The following is a 14615-nucleotide window of genomic DNA, read 5'->3' as shown; positions in this document are numbered from 1 at the left end:
CCCTGCGGGGTGTCCCGTGCGCAGTAGGGTGCCCAGCAGTGTCTGATCTTTATGCTCAGAGACCAACAGCACCCACCTCACTGCCCACTCGAACCCAAAATGCCCCCAGGCTTTGCCGAGTGTGCCAGGGGGTCAAGCAGGCTGGTGGGGTCCCCCGGGATCAAGTATTTGGGGTTGGCTGGAGAAGACGTTTCAGTCACCGCTGGCTGACCGGTCCCAGCTTCGTCCTTTGCTCAGATTTTCAGGGTCCGGCGGAGCTCAGGCAGGGTGCGGGTTCGACCCAGAGCCGGTGGGCTCCCACTTAGGATTTTCAGCTCCTGTCTGTGTCTCTGCCTTTCCTTCCTTCCCTCCTCCCTGCCTCCTCCTCCCCCCTTCCGACTTCCTTTGGCTTTATCCTGCGTTAGTGCAACGTTTGCCGGATACAGGTCGTGGCAGAACAGACGGACGTGCTCAGGTACGATGTGAACGTATCCGAAGGGTCCTGCCGTCTGGACACCCGTGTCTGTGAAGCAGTCCCCTCGTGTCTGGGCCACGAAATGGGGAAAAACTGACAACGGTGCCGGTTGGGGTCCAAGGCACAATCAGTGTCCAGGCCCAAACGCCTTGTATATACGGCAACTGGATCTGACACCTTTATTTATCGTGGGAACGCTGTTCCGAGGGTCGCCCCTGTTCATCTATTTTTTTTCCTCTCTCAATTTTTCATAATGTGTTTTTGTGACAGATATTTCTCCTTTTCCCCCCCAGACACCGTCCTCCCCATCCACCCCCCCAGCATTGTTGTCTGTGTCCATTGGTTACATGTACATGCGTGGAAATTCTTTGGTTCATCTCATCCCTGCCCCCCCCCCCCCAGGAGGTCGGTCAGTCTGAACAGTACCCTTCCCAGGTGAAACGCGCCCACAGTCTCAGGGAGGTCTGGCCTGTTGGACGTGGTAAGAACCGGCCTTGCTCATGTGCTGGGAATGTTAATCCGCCCTCCTTAGTGAGTCCTCCTTCCTGACGCCGGGCGGGTTAGCTCACCGCAGGTGTGTGTTTGCCCCCTGTCAGCCGCTTACCAGGCCCGGTGCCAAAGGTCACAGCAGCCCGTGAGGCCTGGCCGGGCGCTCAGTGGGTCAGAGCGTCGTCCCCGTGCTGGTCCAGGCTGCAGGTTCGGCCCTGGTCGGGGCCCACGCACGGGCCAGCAGGGACTATTCGTAAGGGGAAGGACACACCGATGGTTTTCCCTCCCGCCCTCTCTTTCTCTTTAAAAAGAAAAAAAAAGATGGATAAGAAAATTTTTTTGGAAATTTTAGTTAATCTAATCACCCTGAGGAAGATATTTTATTTTTATTTTCCTTCCTTCCTTCCTTCCTTCCTTCCTTCCTTCCTTCCTTCCTTCCTTCCTTCTTTCCTTCCTTCCTTCCCTCCTTTCTTCCTTCTTTCTCTCTCTCTCTCTCTTTCTTTCTTTTTCTGCTAATCCTCACCGGACGGTATTATTTCCATTGAATTTTAGAGAGACTGGGAGGGAGGGAGGAAGAACCGTCGACATGGGAGAGACACATGGATGGATTGGCTGCCCCCTGTACAAGCTCAAAGTGAGGCCTGGGATCAAACCTGCACCCCCGGTACGTGCTGTTGACGGGGAACCAAACCCAAAACCCTTCCGTGTGTGGCTGATGCGCTGTCCACTGAGCAATGCCAGCCAGGGCCTGAAAAAGATATTAAAATTTTTTTCCTTTATTGATTTGAGAGAGAGAGGAAGAAAAAGGGAGAGAAACATGAATGAGAGAGAACATTGACTGGCTGCCTCCTGTGTGCACCCCACTGGGGATGGGCCCACAACCTGGGCCTGGGCCCTGACCGGGAATCGAACCGGCGACCTCTTGCTGCAGGGTCGACGCTCAACCCCTGAGCCTCACCGGCGGGCATGAGGAACATATTTAAACACCTCCTTCCCTCCCACCCACATCATCATAATTGAGGCTCACAAAGGTCACGTCGCACAGCAAGGTCAAACCCAGCTGCTCAGTAGCAAAGCTAGAAGTTTGAACCAAAGACCGTGCACTTGCACCTGTATCCAGTCAGACAGTTGCTACAATGTGTCTCACGACGACCTTCTCCTTCTGGGGTGTCAGCTGAAGACCAGGTGTGAGGAGGGGAAGAAGGGGGGCCCCTGTCACCTGGGAACCATCGGTCGGTGTGGGGTCAAGGGGGTCGGGTCCCTGTTCCCACTGCCCCAGCTCCTGTTCTTCCTGAGCCTTCACCCCTGACCTGTGGCGACTCCATCCGCTGTGTTTGCTTCTGTTTAAACAGCCGCGTGTCTCTTCGGCATCGGCGGCTTCGTGTACATTGGAGACAGGGAAAGGGACCCCGGACGTATCCATGCAACGTCAAGAAGAAACAGAATACAATTTCCCACCAGACGAACGAACCAGGGGTCCCAGGCTCACTGCACCGCAATGACAGGTCACCGGACGCTAGACCGGTAAAGACTGGGATTTCAGCCTCCGCGGTCCCCTCGTGGCATTACCAACCCGGGGAAATGGGGAACACGGCAAATGCCCCAGACACCCCTGCGAGGAGGCACCTGCAGACAGTGTACGGCTGCATCGGGGCCTTTTTAGAAATAGGGGGACGCATAAGTCAGGCAGGGTGTCTGCGGCTTGGCTCCGGGCCAGGAGGGCGTCAGGATATTTTTAAATTACAGATTTCAACACTGCACCTCAGCTTTTCTGAGCCAGGAGGTTGAGGGTTGGGCCCAACATGCTACAGTAAAAAAAAAAAAAAGAGAGAGGGAGAGAGAATTTGAGTTGACCGTCGAAATAATATAAATAGACTCAGAACTGCTGTCTTGCGTGTCTCAGGCCTCAAATCTCTGGACAATTAAACAGGAAAAAATGACCTCTGCACGGGGCCTGACTCCCTGGGGTCCCCAAGCACCGTCTGCAGAGATGACGGGAGCAGGTCTGAGGACGACGGGACGGGGACCCCAGGACGGAGGATGAAACACCTTGTTCGGAGTCCGCGCCTCGGGGTCCTGGTATCTGCACCCGGAGCAACGCCTTCCTGCGGGGACGTCCCTGTCCCGTCCTGTCTCCCAGACGCCCATCGCCTGTCTCCCCATCGCAACCCCGTCTGGGCCCCGCCTTCTGCCCACAGCTGTCCTTCCTGATCCCAGAGACACGCTGCCGCCTGTGACCTCGAACGGCCTTGTATTTCCCGGTGAGCACGTACCAGGGTTGGGAACAGCTGTGGACTAGTATTCACTACGACCCAACTTTCTCCTGTGCAGCTGTCTGTCCTTCCTTCTCAGAAAGAAACACGCACACACAGACACACATGCGGGCACAGACACGCACACACATGTGCATATAAATACATAGGCATACCTTCCGCGTACCTTATCCATGTACTTAAATATATACACATCCGCGCACATAAACACACAGACACTGACGTACACGCGCACACACAACTGTTTGTGTGCACACATAGCGTGAACATGGACGCACACATATACACAGATATAAATACACGTACGCATATGTAATATATATATATATATATGTATATAGCTAATTTTATGGTGACGTTTGTAGTCTAAAGGAGCTGAGTTCCGCAGACAGGTCTAGGAACAGTGGAAGACACTTGATACTCTGACGTCTCATGAAAGAAAACTAAAGCCATTTAGGCAGAGGGTTCCAAAGTTCTGGTTTTGCGAGGAAAAGCGGTCATCCCCGTACCGTCCTCAGTGATGGACACTCCGCGGTCGCGTAGGAGACACTGAATCGCCCTGGGTTCCGCTCAGTCCCCTTTCGTGAAACCCCCTGAAGGGGACGTGCGTGTGTTGGGTCCGGTCAAGGGGCGGGGAGGCAGGATTTCTTCGGCCAATCGCTCTAGCGTACGTCGTCATACAAAAATGACTCTCAGACTTGCTCAGGTCCCCGCCTTGGCCCTTAATTAGGATTTAATGACAGGAATGCGCACAGTGAGCTGGAGCTGTCCCTGGAGCTCAGTGTTCATAAATGCGGAGACGAAGGGACTCCAGGTCCCAGGTGAGTCAGCTCGTCCCCTTCACTGATTCTGCCTCCTGGCCGCGCGGTGACCAGTGGGCTGGGAAGTGAACAGGTGACGATTCATTTTATGAAGTCACCCTTCTCTCTGTCCCCTCCTCCTTTGAAAATGTTCTGGGATTTCACCTCCACGGAATATGGCAGCGTCGCGTGTCTGGCTTTTCACTCGGCCAACGTGTTTCGAGATGCGTGGCGGGTCCTGTCGGAATGAATAGCTCGTTCCTGCTCGGGGTGACAACGTGTTCCCCTGGTTTCTGGCTGCCCCAGACCTGGTTATTTGTGCGCCCTTGGGTGTCAGATCAATAGTGGGTGTCATTGACTATTTGTGCCATTCTCTGGAGGGTAAGTAAGTGGGTAATCAAAGATCACACCAGTTGGTGTGATATGTGTGTGTGTGTGTATATATGTATATATGTATGTATATGTATATATGTATGTGTATATATGTATGTATATGTATATATGTGTATACGTGTGTGTATGTATATGTATATATGTGTATATATGTATGTATGTATATATGTATGTATATGTCTATATGTGTATATATGTATGTATGTGTCTATATGTGTATATATGTATGTATATGTATATATGTGTATATATGTATGTATATGTATATGTATATATGTGTATATGTGTATGTATATGTATATATGTGTATATGTGTATGTATATGTATATATGTGTATATGTGTATTTATTGTATATATGTGTATATATGTGTGTATATGTGTATGTATATGTATATATGTGTATATATGTATGTATATGTATGTGTGTGTATATATGTATGTATATGTATATATGTGTGTATATGTGTATGTATATGTATATATGTGTATATATGTGTGTGTGTGTGTGTGTATATATATGTATATTTTATGCTCACCCAAGGACATTTTTGCGTTTATCATTTATTGTTAGACACAGCGGGAGGGAGAGAGGGGGAAAGAGAGAGAGAGAAACATCGACGTGAAAGGGACACATCGAGTGGCTACCACCCACACGACCCCAACCAGGGCCGGGGACACACTGCAACCGAGGTCTGTGCCCTGAGCGGGAACTTAACTCGAGCCTCTGGGGTCCGTGGTTGGACGCTCTGACCACTGGGCCAAACCGGCAGGGTGGAAATATATTTTTTTTTTAGTTGTAAAATACTGATATCCGCACAAGTACATTTGTGAACCTCAAAAGATGTCTTTTACTCTGGCCAGTGTGGCTCGGCGGTTGAGCATCGGCCTGTGGACCAGAGAGTCCTGGGTTCGGTTTCTGCTAAGGGCACGTACCAGAAAAAAAAAAAAATGTATTTTATTTTGGGCACAGGGTGTCTGTTATGATCCGTGAAGACATACGCGGCCTGTGCTATTATTGAGACTACGTGAATCCTTGCGTCTGAGGGATCATAAGTGGATTTGCCACAGAACCATCCTGCCAGTGAGACAGGGGTTTTGGTCTCTGACTTGACTTCACAGTCGCTATAATTCAATCCTGTTGTGAGTGGAGGTTTTCTCTGTAAAATGCAACTCAGAGAAAGGTGGGGTGGATCTCACCCCACGACAAAACTGGCTGTATATTTATTGTTGGGAAGATGTGAACACCAGCTGTATGGAAAAGTTTCATCTTGTTGAGTGGTCTCTCTTATGTTTTGAAATAATAAGGGAGCGAGGGGTTCCATCGGGAAATTTGGAAGAGGTTCGGGGGTTTCTGCGAATCTCTTTAGCAGTCTCCCGCGTAAGGAAGGAACTGGGGAATCATGCCGTCACCCAGCTCATCCGATGTCCTCCGGGAGCGATGTAGTAAAACAACGCAGCAAGTAAACTGCTACCTCCCTTTTAACGATTTTCTATTTAAAATTTAAAAGAATAAACTGGCGAGGCTTGTGTTCTAAATCAGCACAGGTGTGATCGAGAGAGTGAGCACCTCACATCATTGATAAGCAGCCTTTGATCCAGCGGACAAAGATGATTTTCCGTTGGTCTAGTTCAATGGACTTCACAGTAGAGATATGATGATTTTGTTCACTGGGGACACTGGGTGATGTCTGCAGGCATTTTGGTAGTTATACCTGGGGAATGTGGCTGGCATTGGATAGTGGAGAGAAGGGACACTGCTCAACACCCTACAGTGCACAGGACACCCCACCATAGAGAAGGTCTAGACCCGAATAAACATCAGTGGTGCTGATGCTGATCAACACTGACTCCATCTAACATGTATCTGTCTGCCTATCTATCCATCATCTATCTATCATCTATTTATTTATGTATCATCTATCTACCATCCATCCATCCATCATCCATCCATCTATCCATCATCTATGACCCACCCATCCATCCATCCATCCATCATCTATCAATCCATCCCTCCGTCCATCCATCCATCCATCATCTATCAATCCATCCATCCATCCATCCATCCATCCATCCATCCATCCATTATCCATCCATCCATCCATCCATCCATCCATCCATCCATTATCCATCCATCTATCCATCATCTATGACCCACCCATCCATCCATCCATCCATCCATACACCCATCTACCCATTCATTCATCTATCCATCATCAATCCATCCATCCACCCCTCCATCCATCCATACACCCATACACCCATCCATTCATATATCCATCATCTATGACCCATCCATTTATTCATCCATCCATCCATCCATCCATCCCCCACCCATCCATCCATCCATCCATCCATCCATCCATTATCCATCCATCCATCCATTATCCATCTATCCATCATCCATCCATCTATCCATCATCTATGACCCACCCATCCATCCACCCATCCATCCATCCATCCATCCATCCATCCATCCCCCCATCCATCCATCCATCCATCCATCCATCCATCCCCCCCATCCATCCATCCCCCCCATCCATCCATCCATCCATCCATCCATCCACCTTTTCTATCATCTATCTACCTGTCTATTTTGTATCTCAGTCTCTACTTAACTGTCAACAACCTACGTCTATATCTGTCTATACTCCATGCATTGTCTATGGCATTGATTCAGCACTGGGGATGACTTTCTTCCCAGGGGCCATGTGACAATGTCCAGAGACATTTTTGTCATGACTGAGGAGGAACAGCTTCTGGTGTCTGATCGGGGAGACCAGGAAGGCTGCTCAGTACCCAACAGTGCACAGGATGTCCCACCTCAGAGGAGTCACCACCTCGTTGCCAGAGTGTGAGGCTGAGAAACTGTTCTCCATGTCTTTCATCCTGACTCCTACATACATGGAGTTTTACTTTTCTTTCTTTTATCCTCACTCGAGGACATTTTTGCATTTGTCTTCAGACAGAGCAGGAGGGAGAGAGGGAGGAAGAGAGGGAGAGAAACATCGATGTGAAAGAGACACATTGAGTGGCTGCCACCCACACGACCCCAACCGAGGCCGGGGACAAACTGTAACCGAGGTGCATGCCCTTAGTGGCACCCGAACCCAAGACTCTCTGGTCCAACAGGCCTATGCTCTAACCACTGAGCAAACCCGGCTAGGGTGGAGTTTTACTTTTTTTTTTTTTTATCCTCACCCGAGGACATTTTTCCATTTTTTACTCGGATAGAGCGGGAAGGAGAGAGAGGAAGAGAGAGAAACATCGATGTGAAAGGGACACATCGAGTGGCCGCCACCCACACGACCCAACCAGGGCCGGGGACAAACTGCAGCCAAGGTACATGCCCTTAGCGGGAACCGAACCTGGGTCTCTGTGGACCACAGGCTGACGCTCTAACCGCTGAGCCAAACCGGCCAGGGCTGGAGTTTTACTTTTTTGTGGACCACTGGGTGAACACCTTGCAGAAGATGAAGAAATACATCCTCCTTATTTGAAGGGAAATAGCAGAGAATTCTGCAGTCTTGATAGTGTCTAGTCCATTGAGCCATCTGGAATGAATGTTCCAGGTCACATGCATTTGACTTTATTTTAAGACAGCCCAGCCGGTGTGGCTCAGTGGTTGAGTGTCGACACTGCACCAAGAAGTCACCGGTTTGATTCCTGGTCAGGGCACATGCCCAGGTTGTGGGCCCGATCCCCAGTGGGGGGCCTGCAGGAGGCGGCCAATTCATGTTCTCTCTCACTGATGTTTCTATCTCTCTCTAAACTCAATAAAGATTAAAAAACAAACAAAAAAACTTATTTCAAACAGTGTTGCAATGACCATTCTTATTCTTGCTTCATCTGCTTTGGCCCAATTGATGGTCGCTCCCTCCTCCCGGTCCTGGTTCTGAGCACAGAGCTGAGAAAGAAAAGAGAGGCTGAAATGGCGAGTATGATGCCGTGATTTTGTTCGAGTGAATTGTGACCTGCTAATTTCCCTCCACGATTTCCTGGTTTCTAATGACACCTTAGACTTGGTCATCTAAACACGACTCTCATGAAGAGGACTTGGGGTCCTACTCTAAATATCAAGCCACTTGGAGGCATCCACTCCTCAAATTGATTGGGGAGGTGCGGAGGCTGCTGAATAATTGCACACTTTTCAGCCACAGAGGAGAAGGAAGGGGCATCTCTTTCACAGAGAGAAGGCGGGGAATTCTGAGACTGATTTCCATGGCCAGACCCTTTTAGTTTATCAATAATTAACAGAGCAATTATCTTAATGGATGGTCAGGCTGTGTTTAGGTTTATTAGTGTGACTGTAGCTCCGGTGATGGGTGCAGGAGTCGGAGAGATGATATTATTACAGCCCTTCCTCGTGGAGAAATGGTGAACCGTCAGCACCTCCAGGTAGGATTGCTATACCCTCGCATGAAAGGGCTTGTAAAACTAATCACTGTTTTTATTTCCCGGGCGGCTGGGAAGCGCCTTGTAGAATCAGTCAGCTTTGTGATCAAAGAGACCAGAGATGAAGGAATGCGCCCTTCTTATCTGGAGGGACACAGCAAAGAATTCTGCAGCCTAGTTTCCAGTCTATTGAATCACCCAGAACGGAAGTTCCAGTGCACGTGAATGTGACTCTATTTAAAAACAATGTTGCAATCAACATTCTCTTTCTGGCCTTTGGAACCATTGAAACAAAGTTTTTAAAAGTGTTTCCTGGCAACAGGAACCTCACAGATAGTTTCACTGGAAGACTGAAGGTAACTTCCTTTGAATCCTTGTCAAAAGTGCACGCTGTCAAACATGCGAAAATACAGATGGTTTGATAGTGAGGCAGATCACCTTACGATCTCTAAAATGGACTTTTTTTTTTTGGTTCCCTCAGGAGGCTAGGCATAGTTTTACATGCTTTTTGATCATTTGATTGTATTGTATAAACTGCCTGCTGATGCCCTATGTTTTTCTATTTTTTTGTCCTTTTTCTAATTTATTTGGACAAAATATTGCAGGTATTTTTTTCTTTTCTGAACATGCCATTTTTCCCTTTGTTGATGGCATCTTTTATCAGACAGAAGTTTCTTTTTTCAGGTATTCATATTTGTTTCCTGTGGTGACTCTAATATGTGACCACCTACCAGGGGCTTGAAACAACAGAAATTCACCCACACCCCCATCTGAGACGGGGTGTCCCAGGGCCGCGCTCCGTCCGAGGCTCCAGGAGGGTCCTTCCGGCCTCTTCCGGCTCCTGGGCTGCAGGCGTCCCTGGGCGGGGGCCCCGTCTCTCCTCTGTCCCCACGGGGCTTCTCCTCTGCGTCTGTGTCTCCTCTTCTGTCTCTTCCAAGGACCTGTCATTGGACGGAGGCCCCCCTGACCCAGGACGGCCTCCGCTCAGACTCTTCACTCCATACCATTTGCAGAGACCCCATTTCCAGAGAAGGTCCTGTTCCCAGCTTCTCCATAAAATTACCCCATGTCAAGGACCAACACACTTTGCTATTTGGGAGTCATTGGGTGTTAATGTCTAAAGATACAAACATTAAAATGTGGAGTATTTTAAAAACATTGTTACCAGCTTTAATGAGATGAAACCAACCTATAATGTTGTGAGTTTACTGAAATGCTATCTAATGCTTTAGGCTGTGAAGTTGGAGAGATTAAAAAAAAAAAAAATCAAACAAACAAAAAACCAGAGTATGGCCACAATGAAATCAAATCCAAGTCAGATGGAGTGAATGGAGGTGTAGGGCAGAGAAATTAGGCCACCACTCGAAGACTGGAATGTGGGCGTCACCAAACACCCCCCAGGTAATAGCCTGTAGACATGTCTCATTTGAGAGCCTTACTTGAAGTCAGAGATGAGGACATGACCCTGGATATTGGGGACACACATCCACCCACATGTGCACCCACACACACAGAGTCAGACACCTCACCTTGAATCCCACATCAAGTGACCCCCTCTTGTGAAAATCTATAAACTCTACGATCTCCCAACACCCTCTCCTATAAAACCAGTGCGTGTCATTAACCTTGGGAAGAAGCCAGGGGAGGTAGTTTGAGGATGCAGTGGGACATGTGTGTGAAATATTTTGGGAATGAGAATGTCCTGTAAACTCAATTCCTATTTTCCTCATCTTCATTCTGCATCATTTGTCTCGGGGGTGTGTCCTGAGCTCATAGACGCTTACCAAGGGGGGGAATTGGAGGGTCCTCAGCAGGGGGACACCAGAATGGACCCCTTTTTGGACTCCCGTCGAAGAATCATAATTACAGTTGCTAAAAATGACCGTCTCTGCCAAATGAGTGGGGCCCCCATGGCAAGAGGTCCATGCTCTTCGTTACCGAGTATTTGAAGGAAACTATTGATTATTGACCACACACAGACGTGGTCTTTGCTGGAGTGCACCGTGCACACACTAGGTGTTAGTGAATACGTACCCATTCACCGACGCCTTGTTTATGTTTGTGACTCACAAATAAAAGGTTTTGGTTGGCGGATTGACATCATTTGCTGGAAATCTTGTTTTATTTTTTAATTATTGACTTTTACCGAGAGAGAGAGAGAGAGAGAGAGATTTGTTGCTCCACTTTAATGCATTTGTTGGCTGACTCTTGGGTGTGCCCTGATTCTTGATTGGGGATTAAACCTGCAAACCTTGCGTATCTCGAGGACGCTCTAACTCACGGAGCTACCCAGCCAGGGCTTGGAAGTCTTGCATGAGATCTATTCTCAGAGGAGTCAGGCACATACTTCCACTGAGTTCTCCCCAAACATCACTTGTTTGCAATTAGGTAAGAAGAACATAACGAGCCGCCATAAAACAAGTGTGAGCAGCTCGGACCATTGAGTGTCCAGCGGTGAGTGAAACGTCTGCTTTGTGGAGATTCTGAGATGATTTCTCTTCTCTGGCAGGTGGCGGAATAAGAAGCTATGAAACGGCCATTCTATGACGGGTGAGTAAGGAGACAGACTTGAATCTTCCTCACTCTGTTAGGGAGAAGGAGTCTTCATCTAGGTCGGCTCCTTCCTGGGTCCTGTTTGGTCTGTTTGATCTAAGGGAGACTTGATAAGGGTTATGGGGAGTGTGGGGGTTATGGGGAGTGTGATGGGGTTATGGGGAGTGTGGGGGATTATGGGGAGTGTGATGGGGTTATGGGGAGTGTGGGGGTTATGGGGAGTGTGGGGGATTATGGGGAGTGTGATGGGGTTATGAGGAGGGTGCAGAGGTTATGGGGAGTGGGGGGGGGTTATGAGGAGGGTGCAGAGGTTATGGGGAGTGTGGGGGGGTTATGAGGAGGGTGCAGAGGTTATGGGGAGGGTGGTGGGGTTATGGGGAGGGTGGTGGGGTTATGGGGAGGGTGGTGGGCTATGGGGAGGGTGGTGGGGTTATGGGGAGGGTGGTGGGCTATGGGGAGGGTGGTGGGGCTATGGGGAGGGTGGTGGGGCTATGGGGAGGGTGGTGGGGTTATGGGGAGGGTGGTGGGGTTATGGGGAGGGTGGTGGGGTTATGGGGAGGGTGGTGGGCTATGGGGAGGGTGGTGGGGTTATGGGGAGGGTGGTGGGGTTATGGGGAGGGTGGTGGGGTTATGGGGAGGGTGGTGGGGTTATGAGGAGGGTGGTGGGGTTATGAGGAGGGTGGTAGGATTTTGGGGAGTGTGGGGGATTATGGGGAGTGTGATGGGGTTATGGGGAGTGTGATGGGGTTATGGGGAGTGTGGGGGGTTATGGGGAGTGTGATGGGGTTATGGGGAGTGTGGGGGGTTATGGGGAGTGTGGGGGTTATGGGGAGTGTGGGGGGTTATGGGGAGTGTGATGGGGTTATGGGGAGTGTGGGGGGTTATGAAGAATGTGGGGGCTTATGAGAAGGGTGGTAGGATTTTGGGGAGGGTGGTGGGGTTATGAGGAGTATGAGGGGTTATGGGGGTGTGGGGGTTATGGGGAGTGCAGTGGGGCCGTGGGTCATGCAGTCGTTGAAGATGACCTTCCTGAGGAAGGGATGTGCCCCTCGGAGTGACGGCCCGTGTGGGAATTCATGGGGCCAGAGGTAGAAATCCCAGAGACGGAGGCCACACGGGTGCAGTCAGGGATCCTGGCAGGAATTTCAGGGAGGCCCCCAGATGGCCCAGGGGCTCAGGAAAGGGAGAGAGCCCGACAGAGCAACGTGAACACGGACCCACCTTCTCTACCCCCTCGCCCACGGGTGGGCTTTGTGCTGCTTCCAAATCTTCATGTCGTCAACAGCGCCGCGGTGGACTTGGGGTGCGTCTCCATTTTCCCATCGGCGTTTGGGATTCGGTGGATAAATTCCCAGAAGTGGGTCCTCGGGCAGCTCCATGTTTAATTCTCCCAGGAGACTCCACCCTGCTCCCCACAGGGGTGGCACCAGTCTGGGTGCCCACCAGCAGGGCAGGGGGCTCCGGTTCTCCCGAAATAACAAATACAATCGACACAGACTCAGCTGTCTGAGGGCAGGGGAGGGGCTGGTGAGAAGGTGAAGGGTTTAGACAAAGAAAAAAAACACGATAAAACTTCACAGACACAGACAACAGGGGTGATTCCCAGAGGGAAGGGGGTGGGCAGGTAGAAGAGGGTGAGGGGGACCAGTAATGACGGAGGAGACTGGATTTGGGGTGGTGAGCACACAATACAATACACACATGATGTCTTATAGAATCGTGCCCCTGAAACCTATATAATTTTTTTTTAATTTAAATTTTATTTTTAATTTAATTTTTGTTACAGATGTTTCTCCTTTTTTACCCCATTGACACCCTCCTCCCCATCCCCCCCACCCCGTCCCCGGCTTTGGTGTCCATGTCCATCGGTTATGCGTACATGCATATAAGTTCTGTGGTTTATCTCTTCCCTCCCCCCACAGTCTCTTCTGGGGACTGTCAGTCTGTACCCCACTTCCACGTCTCTGGGTCTACCCTATTCCTCAGACTGTTATGTTCATTATATTCCACAAGTAAGTGAGATCATATGATACTTGTCTTTCTCTGTTTGGCTTCTTTCACTTAGGATGATACTTTCCAGGTCCCTCCATGTCATCTCAAAGGACAAGAGATCTCCCTTTTTTATGGCTGCATAGTACTCCACTGTGTACATGTACCACAGCTTTTTTATCCATTCGTCTACTGATGGACACTTGTGCTGTTTCCACATCTTAGCTATTGTAAATAGTGCTGCTACGAACATGGGGGTACATATAAAGTTCTTTCTGATTGGTGTTTCAGGCTTCTTAGGGTATATTCCTAGAAGTGGGATCACCTATATAATTTTATTAACCAATGTCACCCCCAATAAATCCAATTACAAATGAATAAACAGAAGTTAAAAAAAAAAAAAAAAACAGAAAGGAGAGCAAAGAGTTCAATTTCATGAGGCTTATTGATCATGTTGGGCTGGAGATCTTAATCCCCAAAGGACTGGGAAGTTGCTGGGCTTCTTCAGGGAAGATTGCTTTGAGACTTGTGTATTTGCAGGGTTGCTCGGATTGGCTGCATTCTGGAGGGGCCGGCTGGGAAACATGGGAATGTCCAGGCCAGGCAGGAGGATTTGGGGCATATCCCAATGACAGATGCCATCGACTCCTTGGGCACAGTGACTTGCAATTGACTGCATGAAATGCGGGGTTGTGAAATTAGTATCCTGTATGGGAATGGGTGGTCTTCAACCTGTGGTCATCACCTTGGTCAAGGGCTTTAATGTGCATTTCCTGCATATCTCAGCACTGAGCTATTCTGTGTGGATTATTCCACAGTCTAAAGTTCAGTGGAGTAGTGACGCTATTCATGATAGCTAAGATCTGGAAACAGCCCAAGTGCCCATCAGTAGACGAATGGATAAAAAAACTGTGGTACATGTACACAATGGAGTACTATGCAGCTGTGAAAAAGGAGGATCTCTTATCCTTTGAGGTGACATGGAGGGACCTGGAGAGTATTATCCAAAGCAGAACAAGCCAAGCAGAGAAAGACAAGTATCACATGATTTCACTGAATTGTGGAATATAATGAACAAAATAAGCTGATGAACAAAATAGAACCAGAGACACGGAAGTAGGGAAAAGACTGACAGACCTCAAATGGATCAGGGGGTGGGGGGGTGGGAGGGCTGGGAAGAGATAAACTAAAAAACCGATATGCAGATATGCACAACCGATGGACATAGACGACTGTGTGGTGAAGGTGGGGGGATGGGATGAGGGTGTCA

The sequence above is a fragment of the Molossus molossus genome, unplaced genomic scaffold, assembly GCF_014108415.1.
Source record: "Molossus molossus isolate mMolMol1 unplaced genomic scaffold, mMolMol1.p scaffold_m16_p_2, whole genome shotgun sequence".
NCBI classification, from domain to species: Eukaryota; Metazoa; Chordata; class Mammalia; order Chiroptera; family Molossidae; genus Molossus; species Molossus molossus.
Note: the sequence above shows the minus strand (reverse complement) of the source record.